This window comes from Bubalus bubalis, chromosome 12, assembly GCF_019923935.1.
Source record: "Bubalus bubalis isolate 160015118507 breed Murrah chromosome 12, NDDB_SH_1, whole genome shotgun sequence".
In the NCBI taxonomy this organism is placed as follows: domain Eukaryota; kingdom Metazoa; phylum Chordata; class Mammalia; order Artiodactyla; family Bovidae; genus Bubalus; species Bubalus bubalis.
Window position 1 is genome coordinate 29,163,964 of NC_059168.1, and position 22,542 is coordinate 29,186,505.

The 22,542-nt window shown below is 48.9% G+C and overlaps 1 long non-coding RNA gene across 1 annotated transcript; it reads right to left on the reverse strand.

The window, feature by feature from the left end:
* Positions 1-8,639: 8,639 nt before the first annotated feature.
* On the reverse strand, positions 8,640-9,393 carry LOC123328701. Its single transcript, XR_006543723.1, has 2 exons — positions 9,247-9,393; positions 8,640-8,899 (listed from the first exon to the last, which is right to left on the reverse strand). It is a non-coding gene; the product is annotated as an uncharacterized LOC123328701 (long non-coding RNA).
* Positions 9,394-22,542: the final 13,149 nt, after the last annotated feature.

A 22,542-nucleotide genomic window follows, 5' to 3' on the forward strand; every position in this document is an offset into this window, starting at 1 on the left:
CCTTAACCAAGGAGAAACAGACATATCAAAGGAAAACTAAAGATCCTGTTCTTGTTGCCCATCAAGCCTCTGTCATCAAGATGTCAGGAGCTCGGAGTTTTTATTATTTTAAATAAAAGATGGCTGGGGGAAAGGGTAGTGAAATCCCCAAATTCATTGTGGTTTTGAGCACTTAGGACTTTCATGGGAGATTTTCTTAAAAGCCAAAGGAAGCATACAACAGGACTAATTATATGACAGCCGCCTGAATTCTCTTTGTCCTGCAGTAACCTGCTTTGGTACAGATAAGGGGACCTTGAAGGGGGTCATATATTCCATCCCCATCCTGGAGACGGAGCTGTATCAAACCAGAGACCCATCCGTAATTATCTGCCATCTCCCAAGGGGCCTCAGGGCACCTGGGCTCCACAGCTCCCTTGGTAATGCGATCTGGCAGCTAATACATTCCCAGCTCCGCTCGCCCTCCCCCACTTCCCCCTGCAGCCTTTTGAAAGATGTGAGGAAAGCTTCCCGCACCATTGATTTTTCTCTTTTCACTTTTCCTCCATTACCAGCGCTTCCTGGCTCTCTCCATCCAAACCTCCAAACCGCACTTCGATTTCACAGGGTCACTGACCTTGCCGTCCTCCAACAACTGCTATCTTTGCAGCTCTGCTTCCATCGGCCGCCAGGCCTTGGGTGCCTTGGCCGCGAGACTGAGTACATCCTTTGTCAGAGCCAGGACTTGAGGCTGAGGAGCATCCCAAACGGCATACAGCCGTCCCTCTGCTGGGGTTACATCTGCTCAGCACCGTCAGCAGGGGAATGGCTGGTTGAGGTGCTCCCAGAACAGGGGCTTGGGGGTTGCCAGCCTTATTAACGAAATGTGGGGAAACAGAAGTAAAGAAGCAATTTCAAGCCCTTTGTTTGGCTTGAATATGCTCTGGTTTCCTCTTGCACAACTCTGGGAGATAGTCATGGTGACCATTTTACTCAGGAGACAGAGCTGCTCTCAGAGGCCTTCAAGTAGGTCTCCCCCAGGCCTCCTGCATCGGGAGTCCAACCAGGTCTCCCCAGGGAGTGTACCAAGCTTGGCCCAGGGGAGAGGGCGGTCCACACAGAGGGAACAGTGTAAGGGGGCCTGGGAACAGCGCGAATGTGGCAGGTTTCCCCTTTCTGGGCCAACAAGGGAAGTCCCATTTACATTTACCAGAAAGTATCCAAGGTCACCCCTGCCCACACAGCCCTCCTCGCTCGTCTCAATTGCTTCTAGCAGAGCTGGCCAGATGTCTGCAGAGGAATCCCCTGTAGGTCACCTAGGAGCTAGGGGACTGCTATTACTGTGAGCCCCGGGGAGAAGTCTAGATACTCAGGGGCGCTAGATACTCAAGCCATACTGTTCTGCAGCCTGGCTCCACTGCCTACACTTCCAGGCCAGGGTCCGCCACGGGTGACTCTGAACAACAAAGGAGGAATACGGCAAGGTGGCCAGGCCTTGCCTCCTCTCAGAAAGCTCTGTCACTTAACGTCTATGTAAATTTGTGCATGCAAATTGTTACAAGGGGGCAGAGACCCCCAAAGCAACCCAGCCCCAAATGCAAATAGTTATAGGGGAGGGGAGGGATGGTCACCCTAACAATACCTATCCACAGAGCCTGGAATCCCAGACTCAACAGAAGTGTCCCATGCCCTGCGCAGCAGCTACTGCGGCCAGAGCCCGTCGTGTCCCTCCTCTCTCTCCCCTACAGCCTCTCTTTTATACCATTCTTCTCCCAAATTTCCCTCACTTTGATTATTAGCAACCCAGTTCAAGGAGCTACCTGGGACTTTAACGTTGTCCCATGAACTGAGGAGGATGCAAGACATGAAGATGACATCCCTGCCCTCAAGAATTTCACAGGTTGGCAGAGAGATGACATTAACCAAAGCAAGTCAAAACCACAGCAGAGAGTGTTGCATAAAGTATTAGATTCAGTATTAATGTGAAATTAGACCAATTTCACATGGAATGAAATCAGAGACAGGGAGCAAGCAACCCTCGGGCCATGCATGGGCTGAGGTGATCAGGAAGGCTCCTGGGAATAGGCAGACCTTGACTCTGAATCGGCATCACCTGGATTGAGGGGAGAGTAGAAGGATTCCGGGGAACCGAGGGTACACCAAGGCCCAGACTAGAGGGCAGTTTAGGCAGCCCTTCAGCCTGGCTGGCAGGGAGGCTAATACTTGGGAGTTAGGGCCGCCAAACTTTTTTAGGTCTTGAATGCTAGCTTTAGAGGTTTTGGTTTCAGTCTAGGCTGTTGGATCCCCAACTTCAGTGCGCTACAGTATTACCTGGGGTGCTGGTTAAACTGAGGGTTCCCAGGCCCTGGTCCTATAGGTATGGGGCTTGTTTGGGGGGGTTGTTTGTTTTTTGCCACAGTGGAATGCATGATCTTAGTTCCCTGACCAGGGATCAAACCCGTACCTGCTTCAGTAGAAGCACAGATTCTTAACCACTGGACCACCAGGGAAGTCCCAGGTAGGGGGCATTTTAAACAAATATCCTAGATGACTCTGATAGCGGCTCCCAGGAGAGGTAGCTGAAGGTCCTCTTCAGGCTGTTTTGTCCCTCCTGTGGGTAAGGCTGGGCTTTGTTAGCACCCTGGAAACCACGGGGCTACAGAGGATTCCCGGGTTCTGTGAGGGTGTTGAGCTTTGTCTCCTAGGAACCTGAAGGCTGGGGCAGGAAACTATTTTGACTACATAGTGGCCAAAGGAAAAGCAGCCCTGCTGAACAACAAAATAGAGGAGTTACCCCTGTAGAAGAGTGGAGACGCTGCCTTAGACCCTGCGGCCCTGTGGACTCCTTCCTAAGCTGCGCCATTGATTAAAATGTGGAGCCAACAAAGAAATAAGCTTGATGGAGATATTCTTTATATGATAAAGGCGTTCGGCTCTAGGTTTCTTTAAATAGCTATTTCCACTTGGCACTGTAATAGGCTTTAGGCCCCAGATGTGCCCTTTAATTCATAGGTTTTATGGCAAGTTACTAGCCCTCACTATTAAACCTATTCGCCCAACTTCTCAATTTTTACTGGGAAATTTTCAAACCTAGAGAAAAAATGAAAGGATAGTGCAGGAAAACCTATAAATCTTTCATCCAGATTTACCAAACTGAATATATATATGCGGGCATCCCTGGTGGCTCAGATGGTAAAGAATCTTGCCTGCAGTGCAAGAGATATACATATATTGTGTGTGTGTATATATATATATATATATGCACATATATATACACTTTCTTCTTGCAAAAGCATTTAAAAATCACAAATATTCCTGACACCTTATCCCAAGCACTAAGAACCAGGACATTCTTAACAATAATTCCTCAAATAAGCACAATATCATCACACCTAAGAAATTTAACATTGATACAGTAATATCAGCTTATAGAACATATTTAAATTTCTTCAATTAACCCAATATATTCTTTATGCCTTTAAAAAAAAAACCCAGGATTCAATCGAGATTTACACAGTATACTTAATTATCGTCTCTTTAGTTTCCTTTCACCTAGAGCAGTCTCCCTGTCTTTGTTTGTTGTTATTGTTGTTTCATGACACTGGCATCATTGAAGAATCCAAGCAAACTGTCTTTAAAATGTCCCGCAATCTGGGTTTTTCTAATTTGGTCCAAGCTAAATGTTTTGGGGCAAGGATATACTACAAAGGTGTGGCACACCTTCCCGTTCGTGCCAAGGTGTCAGGAGGCACGCACACCATGTCTGTCTGTCCCATTAGTGATGAGAAGTTGGGTCACTTAAAGGTGTGCACTGGACAACTTGACAGCCTGGTTTCATCTGAGCAAACACTGTGCAGATCTTATGGATCAGCTCAGCCAGATTATAAAATGCTTGAGAGCAAGAACCGAGTCTTCTCCTATGGAAAATAATGCTTTACAGTTTACAAGATTCCTTGATATAGATTATCCTATTTCCTCTTTAGACACCACTGATGGAGAGATTTTTACTCCCGCTTACAGAGACGCAAAATTTCACAGTGCTCAGGAACCCTGACGTAGCATCCCAGACCTGCCCTTTAATTAATGGCTTTTATGGCAAGTTACTTAACCTCTCTCTTAATTCTCTGTTTGCTCAACTCTAAGATGGGGATAGTAATAATATTTTCCTCCCAGAGTTGTTGTGAGGACAATGATGGTACTAAAAATAAAATGTTTGATGCAGGGCTTAGCACATAAAGAATGCACCAAAAAAAAAAAAAATGAAAGTGTTATGTGGATAGAGCTAAACATCAATATGCATGTCCACAGTGATGCTCAGGAAGGTCAAGGTCTGCCCTGCGGTCACTCAGCTGAGCAAAAGGCAGAGTCTAGACTCAAGTCCCAGCCCCCAACTCCAAATCCACATTGTATACCCATTCTCCACACTCCATCCTTGGGCAATGGGCTCACTGGCATTGCCATGTAGAAACTATAGGGTCAAAATCATATGAATAGTGATTCACACCTAATTTCACACCTAATTCACACCTAATTTCAAGATGCATACAGCCAGGCCTGACTGTTCTGATTGGACAGAGTTGGCCAAGGGGCCCCACGCTGGTGGGTCCCTTTCTTCTGTCACGTTCAGCCTTCAGCGCATTGCTGTGTCACTTGGCAATCTCACAACATGCCCAAACTCACCATGTTGAACAGCAGTCGCTGTGTGCTCAGAGGCAGCACATTGTGGCTGGAGATCACTGTGGCTACAAGTTTGACCCCAAGGGTCCCCCTGCCCTGCTTGTGTAGAGTACTTGTCTAGAGTAGGGGCAAGGCTGGAGAACTGTCCTTGATTAAATGGGGAAGCTTTAGGGTTCCAAGTCCAGCAGAGGTCCCTGAAAATCCCCTGTTCTTTTCACTGAAATTCCCATTCCTACTTTCTTCTAAGCACTCCAGTCCCAATGCCAAACTCCAGGGGGAAAGCCACAGCAGCAGTAAAACATTGTTTTGAGCCAAAATTCATATCTCATATGAACTAGGATGGGTCCAGTTAAGAAGTAACTCCACTTGGCTCGGGTGGTGAAATATAGGTTTGGGGTCCAGGGAAGGGAAAGATCACTTCTAATGAAGATTTCGTGGAGATGGTGGGCCTCAGGGAAGGCTGAGTTGGAGTTGGATAGTCAGGGAAGCAGAAGAAGGGCAGTCCTGATTTGGGGCATGGGGGGAATGCTGGGAATACAGAGCATTAGCAAGGCACAGAGGTAGATAACAAAGGCGCTGGTCTGGAGATTGAGGGCGGGTGTGTGCAGAGGAGTGGAGACAGGCACTGAGCAGGTGGGAGCCCCTCCCTTCTGGATACAGAGCAGCAGACCATGGCTGTGGAGCCACTGAATATTTCATTGATGGAAAATTGGATGTGGCTGTGGTGCTTGGGATGCAGATTCTGATTTCATGACCAGATGACCGATAGGCCCCAGGAGGGAGGCACTACCCTCCTCCTCCCCTTCTAGCTTCCCCCAGCCCAGGAGGGCACAGATACTGACTTTCCTTCCCAACACCCTCCAGACCAATGCTTGTTTCCAACAGGCATTATTCAGCACCTACTGTGTGCCAAGCACCATGTTAAGCACAAAGGAGACACAGATGCCTCTGCCCTAGGTGGCAGCTTGGGGACACAGACCCTGAAACAAGTCACTAAGTATGGGAAGAAAACAAAGCACTGTGGAGTCCTGGGGTGGTCAGCTGGGCCTGAGGCTTCACAGAGTTCCAGCCCCCTGTGCTGGTAGGTGCCCTAGACAGAGAGGAAGAGAAAGGATGCTAACCAACATTTAGTGAGGATTTCATTTTGGCAAAGCACTGAGGTAGGAGCTTGTTCTACACTGCAACCTTCAATCCTCAGTCATCACAAAAAGAGATAGTATATTGGATGCGCCAAACACTTCATTCCAGTTTTTCCATACCATCTTACGGAGAAACCCAAACAAACTTTTTGGCCAACCCAATAATTCCTAATTGCATAGACAAAAGGCATTTCAGGTGCAAACATGCATAAGAACATACATGGAAGAACTTGGGAATGTGGGGACCATTTAGCAATTTGGAGAGGCTGACACATTGGAGTCTTAAAAGGAGATTGACAAGAAATGAACCTAGAAAGACAGACTGGGGCTTTGCATGTCAGGATAACGAATATGAACTTTATCCACTTGGCCGCGGAAAGCCTCAAGAGGGTAATGAAAAGGATGGTGCCCAATGTCCCACTAACTCCATCTACACTGATGGCCTCCCTGATCCTGGCCTCCTCTCCAAATCCTAACCACCTTCCCTCATATTAACAGATACTGACTGTACCCTTCCACGGGGGACCAGGCACTGTGCTGGGTACTGGGCATGTGGCGATGAACAAGACAAGGGCCTAATGGATGAGTGGGTGGTTGAGGGAGACAGGCAATACCTAGTGAACAAACACAAAAATAAAAGATCACGATAGGTGATGTGACAAAACCAAAACACATAAATGAGAGAGTTGGGGGCGGGGAGGTGAGGCTGCTTCAGGGAGTTGCCTCCTCTTCTGGTTGATATGGGGAACAGGAACATTAGGACAGGGAACTGGGTGGGTGGGAAATCAATTTTCCCCATTTCAACTTCTTTTCTGAATTAAGTTAAGTGCTTGGAGAATCATACTTCCAGCATTCCTGGGACACTGATGCTGCCTCTCCTAACTTTATAAACCAGTGAGTAGGCACAGGCTGAAGCAGCTGGAGGGAGCGGTCCCTGAAGCCCAGAGCTGGGAAGAAGAAAATGCAGAGACCATGCAGGACAGATGGAAGATGTTTGAAGGACATTTCCAGGGAGGGGTTCCTTTCCGGTCACCCATGAGCTGCTGCAGAATTTCATCTTCTTGGTGGCCAACAGGGTTCTTCTTCCTCTGAACCAGTCCCTCTGCTTCAGGGCCCAGTGTTGGCCATTCCCCACGGGCAGGGAGAAGACAGACATAAGCCCAGGCCCATGGTCTTCAGAGAAACTGAATCAGGCTGAGTCATCTCTTCCCCAGCTCACAAAATCCTGAGCCCTTTCAATGTCTCTGATCTCCCAGCTCTGTAACAAGACTGATATCGGTTCATCCTGAGAGTGAAGGAGGAGCACGTGGGATGCTGGCAAGAGGAGTTTGTCATGCCACAGTTTCTGGAACATGGGGCTGAAAACACCAGGAGGGCTGCCATGTGGACCTAGAAAGCCCAAGGAGTGGCCCACGGAAATGAGTGACAGAAGTGGAGCGGACCTGCTGGGACGGGACTACATGCCTGAAAGGGATGGCGAGCAGGTCTGACCAGTGGGGCTGGATCCCGAGTAAGGCCATCCTGGAAGGAGATTGGGAAACCCGGCAGATACTAGGCTAGAGTTGGAGCAAGAGCTTAGCTCATGACTTCTTCAACCCCGAGGGAGGCAGGAACCAGGGAGGGAGGGGTAAGGATGGGCCCTGGACAGGCTGTGGCCCTGAGGCTGTATCAGGATCTGGGCTAAAGTCAACATACTCTTCCTCAATACAGAGAAGGAGGCAGTCCCAGTTGGTTATCAGTGTCTTCCATCCCTCAGAAGAATCCCGCTGGGTCTGGTCTTAGCAGCAGTTTTACCCTCCTGCTCCCCTCAGGGAGTTGTGGAAACCACTGGGGCCCTGGAGAATAATTTAGTAGCCCCCTCACAGATGGTAAAGCGTCTGCCGGGTTCGATCCCTGGGTTGGGAAGATCCCCTGGAGAAGGAAATGGCAGCCCACTCCAGTACTCTTGCCTGGAAAATCCCATGGACGGCGGAGCCTGGTAGGCTACTGTCCATGGGATCGCAAAGAGTCAGACACGACTGAGCGACTTCACTTCACTTCACTTCACATGCTAGAGGACCTCTTCCCACCTTTCCACTCTCCTTGGGGGATTTTCGAAAGCCCAGCCTTCTGAGAGCCGACAAGAAAGCAGAGTGTTTTCTTGATTTCACAGAGCAGAGCATTCCGCCTATCAAAACTCAAGATAAGGCAGAATTTGAGGCTGTATGTCTGAAAGAGTGCAAATTCATCCTCACAATTTTTCTGAGATTTCATCTCAAGTATCCTTTAGACGAACAATGAGGAATTCGGTGCTCTTCCCCACCCACTTTTCTTCTCCACACGCGCATACGTGCGCTCACACACACACACACACACACCCTCCCCCGCATCCATTTCAGAATCTTCTCTTTTTTTCTGCTGCAGTCTCTGCTTTCTCCTCCTCCTCCTCCCCACCTCCTTTCTCAGCAGGAACACACCAGGACCAGGGGCCTCCTAGCCACAGGAACTGGTTTCTCAGAAGGAGCAGTTAATGTAGACCTGACCACAAAGTCAGTGCTGCCCTGAACCCATGTCTCGGTCTTACCATGTCTACTGTAACCCAAGGAATGATGCAATTGTGTCTTGCAGCCTTTACCCAAACAGGGCTGGTGTTGCCCCAGGGAGCTGGCTCTGCTGCTGTTTTAGGAGCTGACCTTGCTTCTTGTGGCAGGGGGCTGCTTGGGCCCTTCCCAGGGATCAGCTACTCCCATGGGCTTGGGAAGGGCACTTATAAAATGGGGATTCATAAACTGACTGCAGAGCATTCCCAAACTGAAGACACACGTGTGACTATATTCATTTTTCCTGGGAATGAAGATCTATTTGTTCTGTCAGATTCTCAAAGGAATCAGACACCCTCTGAATGGTTTTTTTAGTTTGCGGCACTAGGTACAACAAGAAATCAAAATCTGCCTTCTCTCATTTTGCTCCCTGATGCATGTGAGTTTTAAGCAATTCCTTGTCTGAGCCTGGGCCGGTGGAAATCGGGTTGGGTATCCTGAATATGCAGTTCTTTGGATAGTCACCAAGAGATGATCTAAGCAGGAGATGTGATGTCACCTTCAGGGAGGAGACTCTCAAGCTGTCTGGAGGGAGGGGAGGAGAAATGAGGATCAGTGGCCTTGAATCCCCCCTCCAACCCTCCCCCCACCTTCCACCCCGCCAAGGAGAGGCCAGAGCACCTTTCTGGGATGCAGTCCAGGCTCTGCCTTGAACTTGCAGCTCCTAAAGAGCTGCTGTGCAGATTCCAAGCTGCCAAATCCCAGAGGCTCTATTGGACAACCCAACCTCTATCAGCCCAGATGGTATGTGGGCGTCCTGGGCCCTACCCCACTGCAGAGTCAGACCTGAGGAGCTCAACACCAAGCCCCAGATTCCCTGACCTCCCACGGGAGAGGGAAAAGAGAATGGGGGCCTCCACCCATCCACCTACCAGCCTCTGAGTCCCTTTAGCCCTTGGCATGGTAATTAACAGCTGGGAAATTCTGCATCAGCCTCAGCAAGCTAATATGGCAGGAGCTCCCTCCTGACAGCAGAGCTAATAAGAAATTTGCTAATGCAATTGATCACTTTTAAAAAGCCTTATGTCGGTGAGGGTGAGCGCTTCTCTGCAGCAGCTCAGTCTAATCGTCAGAGCCGAGCAACGAGCCGCTCTCAAGTGGGTGAGGATGCTGTCTTCACTGAATCAGTGGTGCAATGCAGCAGGCGGGGGCTGGGAGGAGGGGTGTGGTGCTGAGCCCGAGGCCCCCAGCTCTTCCGGCTCCCAGGAAGCCAGTCTCTGCAGGCCTGTTCTAAGGGCCTATTAAGGGCTCTGAGCTGCAGCCCCTGTTGGAAGCTGCATTCAGAGCCTCTCCGTTTATGCCACAAGATGAAAATAAGAAACAACTCTGTCTGCAGTGATAGCTGATCTCGGCCTCAGCCAGCGAGTGTCAGCACAGCAGACCCCACTGAGGCTTCTGCTGGAGGGAGGGCTGACTTCTCCAACAAATTTGCTTTTTCTCTCCCAGACCCCTGCAGTGACTCCACCCACCAGTCCTGAGGCAGGTACAGGGCAAGAAGATTAGAAATCCACCCAAGGCCCACCTAAGCCCACTCCCCGTTGAGATAAAAGGCAACTTGTTTTGAATGCCCAGCATTTGGCAAAAACAAAGAATGGTTTCTGGAAGAGGGAGAAAGTGCTGCTGTTGAGATTTGGGTTCCAATACTCACTCCGAACCATTTTCCCCCAAAGCAAATCCACAGAGAAGCAAGAGAAGCAAGTAACCTCTGTGAGAATGGAGCCCAGGGCTACCCGGAACGCTGTTGGAGGGACTAAGGATGTCCATGTGTCTGGACCCCCACTACTTTCTGGAATAGTCCTCACTCTCGGTTATCCACGGGAATTGGGGGTGGGGGAGAGGGCTGAGGGAGGATCAGCCCCCAACACACAGAGAAATGTCACATCCATCTCAGTCAACTCAGCTTCCCTCTGAACCACATGTTAATCGTGACTGTTCCCCCATCCTTTATGTTAATGCTTTGAATTTTGGGTGGAGACACTCAAAGACAACAAAGCAGGAGGACCCAGGTCATAGCTAATGCGTGTACCACACTCAGTAACCCACAGGAGCCTGGCACAGCAGGCTGCCTTCCTACTCAAGACCATCCTTGGCCTGACGAGTCTGTGGCCCGATGACTCTCCTAGCCTCTGGGGTGAAGGCGAGGCCAGGCACCAGGAACTGGTGCAGATTTCCTTAAGAGTCTCCCCTGCAGGATAGGAGGTTTTGCAAGAAGGTCCCCAGTGAGTTGAAGCCACCTGTTTCTCTGGGAGCAACCCGAGGGCAGTGGGCAATGCCTCTGGCTTCCCAGAATGTCCTGTGCAGCACCTGGGCAGAGCAGCCTGGGGTTTGAACAGCACAACCTCCAGGTCTTGGTCCAGGGGCTCAACAGCCAAGGCTACAGGGGCAAAGAAGACCATCCTCTGGACCTGCTCGAGATGAAGAGGGTCCCAGAGGCATCTTTATGTGCTCTTGAAAATGTACTTTAATATCTAAAGTCCTATCCTCTAACTAAAATTTAAAAACTGTTTTCCTTGTTCTCCCAAGTTTATTTTTCCCAAATCAATTTTAATATTAGTTTTGCCAAATTTAAAACACTGATTGCAATGAGACGGAATTGGATTCATTTAGGGAAATTTTTTTCACTTTTACAAAACTGAGTCTTTCTATTCAAATTACAGTGTGTTTTTCCATTTAAATAAAGCCTTGCTATCCAAGGACTTTTTAAAACGCCACATTGTCTCTGAATTACCTCCCTTGAAACCTCACTGACAAAGATCCTATAGACCCTTTCTCACCCAGGGGGTGATGTGTTATTTCATCCTGGGTACTGAGGTGAATTACACTCTAAAGGGTGCGTCCTAGCTGCCTTAACTTAAACCAAAAGGCCCTGGGACAAATGGCCCTCTTAACATGTCTTGGCCCTGTGACCTCCTACGTGGATTCGCTCATTTTGGATCCACTCCATGTGGACACAGGAAGTTGGTCTCTACTTCAAGGCCAACAAAACTAAAACTCCCCTCACTTTCACCCGGTCAGTGATGGGTATCTCTGGGTCCCGGAAGGAGACCTAAGGAAGTTAAAGCCCCTTCCTTTAAGACTCAGGGCTGGTGGTTAACCGTTGCTGGTAACTCTCCCCACCTCACACTTTTCTCCAGTAACCCCTCTGCAGTAACCCCTCTGCAGCTTCACAAGGGCGACCTGTGTAGTCACCTAGGGCCTGGTGCTTTGATGGACCCTCAGCTTGGTTTAAGGCCCTGTCATCTTCTTGGAATTCTTAATCATTCTGAACAAGGGACCTCACATTTCCATGTTGCCCTGGCCCTGCAAGTTACATAACTGGTCCTGCTCCTCTGCAATACCTGAAGGCTCAGAAACTGTCAGGACCAGCTTAGGTCGCACTTGGGGGTGACTGGCTGAGTACTGGCCAGTCCAGGTGCAAAACTGGACCCCCAGGCAGGCTTTGTATCCAGCTCCAGGGAAGGCCTCACTTCTGCCTGCAAATCGGCTCAGACGATGGATTTTTAAGGGAGACTTCACAACAGACTTGATGATTCCTTCCTGGGCTCCTCCTCCCTGCCTGCCTCCCAGGGTCCGGCTCTAACAGTCCACTGAGACTATCCTCAGCGAACCTTGCTGGCTGTCATCTGGACTGCCTCAAGCACGGAGCTGCTCAGTGTTTCCAGAGTTTAGACCCCGGGGGCGAGTGAGTAGTCTGTGTTATCTCTCCAGACTTCTGCCTCTCTCACGACCTCCCGGGAGTCTGGGCCAGCAGCAGAGAGCACTTTCAGACAATTAGCAGGAGCACATCCGGTCTCCTGGGCTCTGGCCAGGAAGTCACTTTGGTGGGAGAAGAGAAGGCCAGAGTTCCTGGGACATAATCCACGAGGGTTACTTAGCCACCAATCAGTGCAATTGGAGAGGTGGGGATCCAGGCTGGAAAGTTTGGGGTCACATGTGCCTAGGAACCCTAGGATCTTGCCTCCTTCAGACTCTTCAGCCAGGAAGATGAAGCCAACCTGGGCAATAAAGGAGTCAGGGTACCACCAGGAGGATAGAGACTCAGGGAACTCCCCATGGACATTCATTTTTGAAGGAAGCCTTTCTTCCCAAGACCTGCCCATGAGGATTCTGGCATCAGAAGGATTCATTTGTAATCTCCCAACTGAAGAGACAGAATGAAAGTGTTTAACCATTTACTTAACTCCATCCATCCATTTACACATTCGTCCCTTCATTTACTTGATGCATATGAATGCTTATTTAGGGGTCAGCTATGTTAAGTGCTATGAGGACTGTTGACTCTCATGGTAGAAAGAAGGCAAGAGAACTCTCTGGGGTCCCTTTATTAGAGCACTAATTCCATTCATGAGGGCTCTACCCTCATGACCTACTTAATACCTCCCAAAGTCACCACCTTCTAATACCATCACATTAGGGGTCAGGATTTCAACATATGAATTTGGGGGAGACACAAACATTTCATAACAGACTATAAGCTCTGTAGGCATGGGGACCACGTCTGTCTTGCTTGCTGCTGTATCCTTAGCCCTTGCCCAGAGTGTGGCACATAACAGAGAAAGTGAAAGTTGCTCAGTCGTATCCAACTCTTTGCAACCCCATGGACTATACAATCCATGGAATTCTCCAGGCCAGAATACTGGAGTGGGTAGCCTTTCCCTTCTCCAGCGCATCTTCCCAACCCAGGGATCGAACCCAGGTCTCCTGCATTGCAGGCAGATTCTTTACCAGATGAGCCACAAGGGGAGCCAAAGAATACTGGAGTGGGTAGGAAGATGGCACCCCACTCCAGTACTCTTGCCTGGCAAATCCCATGGATGGAGGAGCCTGGTAGGCTGCAGTCCATGGGGTCGCAAAGAGTCAGACACGACTGAGCGACTTCCCTTTCACTTTTCACTTTCATGCATTGGAGAAGGAAATGGCAACCCACTCCAGTGTTCTTGCCTGGAGAATCCCAGGAATGGGGGAGCCTGGTGGGCTGCCGTTTATGCGGTCACAAAGAGTCGGACACGACTGAAGTGACTTAGCAGCAGCAGCAGCCTATTCCTTCTCCAGAGGATCTTCCTGACCCAGGAATCGAACCAGATGCATTGCAGGTGGCTTCTTTACCAACTGAGCTATCAGGGCATACAACGGGGGCTCAGTAAATATTTCTGGTATGAATGGATGACAGATTTGACTGCTATTTGGAAGCTCTATAAGAATTCAGAGAACATCTATGTGGGTTGGAAGAGCTGGTGTAGACTTCATAGATGAGACATAAACACAGGAAAAGTTAAGTAACAATACAACAATACAATAAAGATGACAAGGCGATATGTGAAACATGTCAGACAAACAGTGTGAATACTGCATGTTAAAGTAGAGAGAGTGTATCAGCTGTGATGTTTTTGTCAGCAAGTAACAAAAAAACCTCAACTCAAACTGTCCTCAACTGCAGGGAATTTATTATCTTTCCTAGCTCATGTTCAGAGGAAGGGGAGGCTCACAGTGTCTCAAGGAGTCCTTTCCCTCCCACTCTGCCATCTTCGAGTGGGTTTCATCCTCAGGTTGGCTGACAGGATGCCCACAGCAATTCCAGATGTGGAAACATCCCACTGAAAAAGGACAAACTGTCCCTTCTCATGTCTCTTTCCCAGGAGCTTCCTAGCAATTTCTCCCTTTGTCTCACGGGCCAGGACTGGGCCACATGTCCAATTCCAGGCTGACTCCTGGTGAGAGGAGTAGGATTCTGAGACTGGCATAGACCAACCACAATCCACTCACTGAATTTAAAAGGAGGAGAAGATATCCCATAGAAACTAGGATCTGTTAGACATGTATAAATGGGAGGATGAATGCTGGCTAAAAATCAACAGTGTCCACTGCAGCCCACCCCTTTGTATACCTAATATCTACTCACACCATTTTTAAAAAGGTCACTCTCTGCTGAAACTGCCCCAGGAAGGGGCACCTGGCCAGAGAGCAGGAATGTAAGGGAACCCAGGAGGACTGCTCTGCTATGTGGCTCGCAGCCTCAGGTTTTATGGTGATGGGTTAGTTTCTGGGTTGTCTGTTGCCAATCATTCAGACTTAGGGTCCTTTCTAGTGGTGCATGCATTGCTCAGCCAAGATGGATTCCAGCAAGCAGAATTCAGGGAGGTGGGAGGACACGTGGTGTTTCCTTTTGACCTTTCTTGAATTCTTCTGGTTGGTGGTAGCTTGTTAGTCCCATGTTCCTTACCAACACCTCCTGTCATAAAATAATTCACCCTAATGATTACTATAGTGCCTGGCCAGGGTGGGTGGTTTCAGTCAGTGTTTCCCCTAACATTTAGACCCCAGAATGAGAAGCCCTAATTAGTGAGCTTGGGATGGTCCAGGCCTGGTTTCTGCAAGCAAATGGGAAAAGAACTGGCTTTGCACCAGCATAATACCGCATAGGAACCTGCAGCTTCAGATGGGGACGTCTGCCACTGGCTCCTTTGTTCCTGGCTCCACGCTCAGACTGGCCTGGGCACAGTCTGGGGGATGGGCTGTGCACGTGCAGACCCTTAGGGAGGATTTGGGTGATGCTGATATTGTTGCTGACTTCAGAGAAACCAGCTGTAATGCGTTTTGGATGACAGGTTCTTTGTTTTGGGAGAGAAGATCACTGCCCTAAGAGCTCTTAAGAATCCAGGGACAAAGAAGAGAGAAGACTGAGATGAAAGATCAAAAATGGGACAGAGATTGCAAAACAAAAGCAAAAACCATCAGGAGAGGTGCCTTGGAACTTCCCTCACTGGTGGAGGTGGGGGAGGGGCTGCTAATCAGTACTAGGTCTAGGAAGGGGCAGTTTGGGAGGGGGTGGGGGGTAGGATTTAGGGCAGCGATCTTGAAACCTTGAGCAGCACTTACATAAGATAAAGAAAACATCAGTTGTTCGGATGAAAGAATGGGGGAGGGGTGCTTTCCGGAGTTTCGGAGAAAGCTAAAGCCGTCCCCAGCCTCCCATCCTCTGGCGCCTCCTCTGCGGCTCCTCAGCCCCGCGGTCTGCAGTGGCCCAAGGACGCTGGCCGCCCTGCCCAAGTGTTAGCTGCTGCGGGGACGACAGCCGGGCTCCCTAATGGAGCTCCCAGGAGCCCAACTCGATTGGCTGCCTGCATTATTAATGCACTATGTCATCCTTCCTTTCCCTCGGTCTCAGCTGCTGAAATTTTATAGAGCGGTATTATTAATTGAAGCAATTAGTGCGGGAGATATCAGCATAGCCACGTCAGAGGGCTGGGGATGTGCAGGGCCAGGCTAGGTTCTCTCCCTCTCTTTCCTTGTGCCCCTTTCTCCCTTTCTCCCACCTCCTCCCTGAGCCTCCCTACTCCCTCCTCTCTGATTTCTATTCGCCCCCACTTTCCTCTCTCCTGCTTTTCTAGTTCTCTCTCAGTATCCTTCTGGCGAGACTCAGAGTAGCCACCACCCTTCCCAGGCTCAAATCATTCCCTCTCCAACCAGCATGGGTGGGCACACACAATGCCAGAATAACAGCATCATGGTGGCTCACTCCTTACCCAGCGTGACTGGCCCCCATTGAATGAGAATGGAAGACCATCCTTCATGGTTCTTATTTTGGTTCAGAGCCCCTAGTGGGGGTGGAGGGTGGCAGGTAGAAAAAGCAAGGGCTCACTGCCTGTTAGACCCATTCAATCATTCGTTCATTTTCCCTCGGTGGGTACCCAATCTTATAGTAGGTGATATGGGAAATAAAGGAGATAAAAGAGCTTAGGCCTGGAACTGGTTGTAGCCAGAGATACCAGACTAGCTTCTGAAACGGCAAAATACGGCTCAGCAAAGGGTCCAGGGAAGTGATTCCCCAGCGGGTTGATTGTTCAGCTGTGTGAAACATCCTCTGTGGCCCAGGAAGTGACAAGTAAGGCCTTGGGAAACAAAGGAGCCCCGAGGGGTGAAGAAAGTGAGGTATGAGGTCCCCGCAGGCTGCAGGAGGGTAGGAAAGGTGGGGGGCTGCAGCAAGAGGAAGCAGCTCCTGCTACCAGAAGTTGAGACCGAGAAGCAACTGGAAAACCTGGCCAAGGGCCAGGACTCCAGGACCCACAGATCCTTTCATCAGGAATTAGAGACACCTGAGAGGCTCATGTTCCCTGTAGAATAAACAGATACCGGGATGGAAACACCCAGGGTGAACAGTCACTCTCTGCCCCTCACCACTCTCCCTGCTCCCCTCGCCCCAGCTCATGGGAACAGGGGCACCTTGGTTACAGAGAGAGATCTCCTTAGGCATTTGGGAGCAAGTGGTCTGCTTGGTTACATTAAGTTTTAGTGGGAGTAGGCTCTTGGTTTTTAAACTTGTTTTATTATGAAAGTTTTCCAGCCACACTAGAGAGAATATAATAATGAACCTTCATATTATTACAGTTCAGCTTCAAAAATGATCACCTCACGATTAGTTTTCTTTTATCCACCTTCCCCCAACTTTGCCGGGGGCGGGAGGCAGGGGGTGGGGGCTGTGGCAGAAGCACACGCTTTAGGGTATCGCAGTCTTGTAAAAAATGATCTGTTCATTTTTCTTCTTTTTTTTTTATTAAAAACAAATGCATGCATGCCCCTTCTGACAGACAGATTTTCATGTACAGTGCTTATTTAAATGTGAGAAAAAGATCTATCATGTGGTAAACTCTCCCAGTGTGCCTGGGCAGGGGTAGGGTATTAATCATTTACTCCTCCCAGCAGCTAGAGAAGTAGGGATAATTAAGTGATGAGAGAGTGCTCACTTTGGCAGCATATACACTAAAAGAAAAAGTGGTAAGAGAAAGGTCGCCTACAGTAAATCACAGAGGCTCACAAAGCCCCAAACCCCCGCCGGTCATCTCCTTCCCCTCCCAGGGCACCCCTAGAGAAGCTAAGGCCAAAATGAGGGGAAAAAGAAAAATGATGGCTAGTGGGGATATTGATGACTATTGTGGTCTGACCTCAGTTCCTCGAGCTGTGTTTACTGCTTTTCCCGGCTTAGTGACACCTATTCCCTGCCTCCTAAGACTCTCATGCTGGTCATTGTTACCCCATACGTCCACTGAAAGCTGTACCCAGGAAAGGGGCTCAGGTTAGCGAGTGAACTGTGGTATCACCTACAGCAGGGCTGCACAACCGACTTTCTACAAGGATGGAAATGTTCTGATCTGTGCTGTCCAATACGGCAGCCACAAGCCACCTGTGGTTGTTAAGCATTGGAAACGTGGCCCTACACGCAAGTGTGTGCCCTTGAGTGCCAGGTGAAGAAGGCAGGACTTTGTCCTAGGGGTGGTGGGGAACTGTGGTATCTGAGGATATGTTTTATGGGAGCAGGAAGGCTTTATGGTTTTATCTGCTTATTGGTCTGATTGCTACCTTACAGGTGATGGACCCTGATCTGAGCTCCTGCATAATATCATTTAATTCTCAAATACAGCCCTCTGAGGTTGATGTTTTACAGATGGAGAAACTGAAGCTCAGTTAGGGTAAGTGTCATGCATTTACTGACTGGCAGAGGAATTTGAACCCAAGTCTATCTTATCCTGAAGCCTCAGGACACTATGCAGTGCTGGTTTTAAGAAAATTCAGTTGCTATCAGGATATGAAAATGGACTAGAATAGGAGGAGGTGATGAAGTCTCCAGAATCAATACTGGCACCCAGAGCCCCTAAGTAAATCCTTGCTCATTTTAATTGAATTGACTAAAGGTTTTGGAAGGTTTTTAAGCCCAACCAGGCTGCCAGGAACTTAATCTGGCCCAGGCATCTAAGAAACCTATTTCTATAGGGGATCCAAGCACTTTCAGGCTCTCACAGTTTGCTATCCACTACAGAGGCTAATGAGATGAGCTGCTCGGCAGGGCTGTTCCTGGGGACTGTGATCAGGCCCAGGACTCCCCAAAGGGAACAGGTGTGAAGACTTGCTGTGTGAAGGTGGCGTTTCCACTGGCCCTATCTGCAGGCGCTGTCGGGCCACAAGTCATCTCCAAGAGTATCTGAACTAACTTCCCTAGCTGGGAGCAGGAGCTGGACAAGGGACCTGTAGGGCCCAAACACAAAGTCAATCTAGAGATTCAGAGTTCCAAGAAGCGAGATCAAGACGCTCTAATCTCCAGAAAATCACCTTAAGTGAAATTTGTCTTCAGGCCCTGCTGGGCCAGGGTTATCCCTGAGTTCACTCTCAACCTACTCCCAACTAAAACTTCCATTTCTAATACCCCCTTAGGTCCTCTTATCAGAAAAAAACATATTTATCCTAAGATGTTAGGACTTCACACCCAATGAATTATAATCATCTATTCCCCTTATAGGAAAATTGTTCCTTAGTGGAATTCCAGGGTCTCCATTTGGGAGGACAGGGGTTGAATCAAAATCTAACCTGTTTGTACAGAAGACCAGTTTGGCTGATACTGAAACAATTGGGAGGGAGTCTCTAAGAAAACAACTCCAACTAGGCCTGTCAAGTCAGATGAAGTGAGTATTTCGGTCTGCAAGTATTTCCCATCATATACCAGGAGCTGAGAGGCAAACAGAGCAAGGAAAGAGGCAACAGATCAAAGAGCCTTGGACTTGGTGACAGAAGACTTATCTGAGTTTCAATTCGAGCTCTACCACTGATGATCTGTGTGACCTTAAACAAATTATTTACTTCTCTGAGTCTCCTTTCCAGTTTTCTTTGATTTGGGAGACAGAGCCAAGAGATTAAGAGCCTAAGCTTTGGCAATAGACAGACCTAGGTTTGAACCCTAGTTTTGTCACTCAGGGGCTTCACTGGTGGCTCAGATGGTAAAGAATCTGCCTGCAATGAGGGAGACCCAGGTTCCATCCCAGGGTCAGGAAGATCTCCTGCAGAAGGAAATGGCAAAGCACTCCAGGATCTTGCTTGGAGAATCCCATGGACAGAGGAGCCTGGCAGGCCACGGTCCATGAGGTCACAAAGAGTAGGACACGACTGAATGACTAACACTTTCACTTTCACACTTTACTTTGGCAACAAAGGTCCGTCAAGGCCATGGTTTTTCCAGTGGTCATGTATGGATGTGAGAGTTGGACTGTGAAGAAAGCTGAGTGCCGAAGAATTGATGCTTTTGAACTGTGGTGTTGGAGAAGACTCTTGAGAGTCCCTTGGACTGCAAGGAGATCCAACCAGTCCATCCTAAAGGAAATCAGTCCTGAATATTCATTGGAAGGACTGATGTTGAAGCTGAAACTCCAATACTTTGGCCACCTGATGCGAAGAACTGACTCATTGGAAAAGACCCTGATGCTGGAAAGATTGAAGGCAGGAGGAGAAGGGGACGACAGAGGATGAGATGGTTGAATGGCATCACCAACCCGATGGACATGAGTTTGAGTAAACTCCAGGGGTCGGTGATGGACAGGGAAGCCTGGCGTGCTGGTCTATGGGGTTGCAAAGAGTTGGACACGACTGAGCGACTGAACTGAACTGAACTGAACTGATGGTGGGCCTTGGGAAAATTCCTTGATCTCTCTAGGTTTTACTTTCCTCACCTGGAAAATGAGGAGAGCAGTTCTACCTTTCCTGGTTGTTGTAAGAATTAAATATAATGAGTGTATAGTGCTTCATATACTGTTTCAGATAGAATCTCAATATGTTAATTATTATTATATTCATAGTTTGTTGCCCTGGGATAAGGTGTCAGACAAAGAGGAAAAAGAAATACTGGAAACTAGGGGAGGGATATCAGAAATGAAGCTGGGTCAGTGAAAGGATGAGGCCAAACAAGGATGGCCCGGGCTCTGCAGCCAGGCGAACCTCTGCAGAGTTGTGCAGTTGTGTACAAAGGTGCATGGCTGAGGGGAGAGTGGGGTCTGAAATCCCACCTAAACCCTACTCTCTAGACAAGCTTTGCCTGTGCTGGCGGCATCCTGCATGGGGCAAGGCAGGCAAAGGACAAGGCCTGTGCTAAGGACTGGGGGTAGATCAGCCTCTGGGGTAGGCAGAGGTGGAAGGAAGGAAGGAAGGAAGTCTTGCAGCTGAAGGAGTCTGATGGCAGCAGCTGGTATTCCAAGGACTCAGCTACAAAGACAACCTCACATGGGAGGGCAGGGCACAAAGCATTCCAGAGCATTTCAGGGCTGGTAGGAAACAAAGACCAGGGTTCAAACAAAGGGCTACCCAAGCACGATGAGGCCAGCAGGCGAAAGCAGAGGGCCCTGATGTGGGAACAGACTGGAAGGTTGGGCCGGGCCCAAGTTCAAGGCTGACTCTCTGCTGGGTCACAGAGGATGAACAACTAGGGCCTGAATGAGCTATTGCTGTTGCTGCTGATGACATGGGCAGCTGTTTATGCTAGACAGGGCAGGTTGTAGGGGTGGGGCGCTGGGCAGAGCTATACATTTTTTTCCCAGCCCCTTTTGCCTTTGAGTGCTCTTCATGATCTGTGAGGTGGTGTGGGAGGTTTTACCTGTTTTAGGAAAAGTGGCCTCCCAAATGAAACAGTGTTAGGACCAGGGAAACACTCCTCTGCCCAGGAATATTGGCTTTATGGTTCCTATGCCTGGGTCATTTCTTTGGATAAAGTCAAAGGTCACAAGTTCAGATGCCATGGGAGCAATAGGGAGCGGTGAGGACTGTGGCAGATGTTAAAGCAGATGTTTTAATGAGTGTTTAAGGAAAGTAGCAGCTGCTCAGCTCAATGGGAATATATGCTCAACACTTTCAGTTCTCCAATTTTCCAAAAGAACCCAGAAATCTGAATTTTATTTTTAAAAGTCCTTTTAATTAAATACCTATTTTTTAAATACCAACAATTAATTTTTTCATTTACAAAACTCTTGACATTTTCATGATCTGACCAAACCCACAGGCATCTGTGGGTTACACGTGGACTCTGGCTTGGGAATTCCTCTCTCTAGGATCCCCTGGGAATGCAGCCCTCTCTGAGAGAGGTCTCACACTGGGTGCCTAACCTCTCCAGGAGGGTGTCCTACTCCAATACACTCATCCTGTCTTGTCCCTAGGGTGCTCATTCTTCCATTTCCCAGAGGCTCTGGGCATCTGAAGAAGATGGGAGAGGTGGGAAAGAGCACAGAAAAAAGAGGTGTCATACTGAAGACAAGCCTGTCTGATGTCACACTTTGTCCCCCAGGACCGGCTGTGTCTGTCCTCCACTGGTCACAGTCGGACACAGGTTCTGGGAGATGTGACGACAGCTTTGAGACCAAGACTCGGTGGGTCCCACGGCTTTGTTCCATGTACTGTGAGCTGGTCCAATGCTGGAGGGTTCAAGGCCTCCCCCTGTGAACCATCTGTTTCCTCTCCCTCCTAAACCACCTCTTCCAGCCTCCGTCACTCTGTGGTTGTTTTTCTAAGACTTATCTTACTGTGTTTTACTAGCAAGCTATTACTTCTCACATCTCAGCCCTGAACCTTTCAGCTGTGGTTTTTACTCAGGACTTAGTGGACTCAGAAGAAGTAATTAATATATCCTTCTTCCCTGCCCTGAGCACAGCACCTCTAGACAAGAGGGAGGGGTCTAGATGCAAAGTCTGACTTCAATGCAATAAATAAATCATAAGCATTATTACCTAGCTGAGAAACTGGGGTTTGGAGGGTCTTTAGTCCTCTGTCAGAGATCACCAGGTAGTAAATGGAGGTGGGACTCACCTCCAGAGCATCTGCATTTGCTTTATTATATTTTATGGTTGGGGTAGGGCTTCCCAAATGGCTCAAGTGGTGAAGAATCTGCCTGCCAATGCAAGAGACATGAGTTTGATCCCTGGGTCAGAAAAATTCCCTGGAAGAAGAAATGGCAATGCACTCCAGTATTCTCACCTGGAACATCCCATGGACAGAGGAGCCTGGCGGGCTACAGTCCACAGGGTCCCGAACAGTTGAACACGATTGAGTGGCTGAGCAGAAGCACATATGGTCAGGGTAATAGGTTCTGTCTTCCAGAGGTCCTTCCCCCAACTTCTACCCCCTCCCCCATCTCCCAGCTAGGAAGAGGGTTTGAAGCCAGACTGCAGGCCTGCACTGGGAGCTCTCTGGAGAATGCAAGAGAAATGCAAGACAGAGTCTTTCAGTCTGGTTGGTGAGAGGAGATAAACATGCAACACCACAGACGTCTCCATGGTTCCCTCCTTCCTTTCACAGGCATCGGCCCCAGCTGTGTAGCCTGTAACCCACTGGGGAGAAAAGATTTTGACTCCACCAAGTTAAAGCTG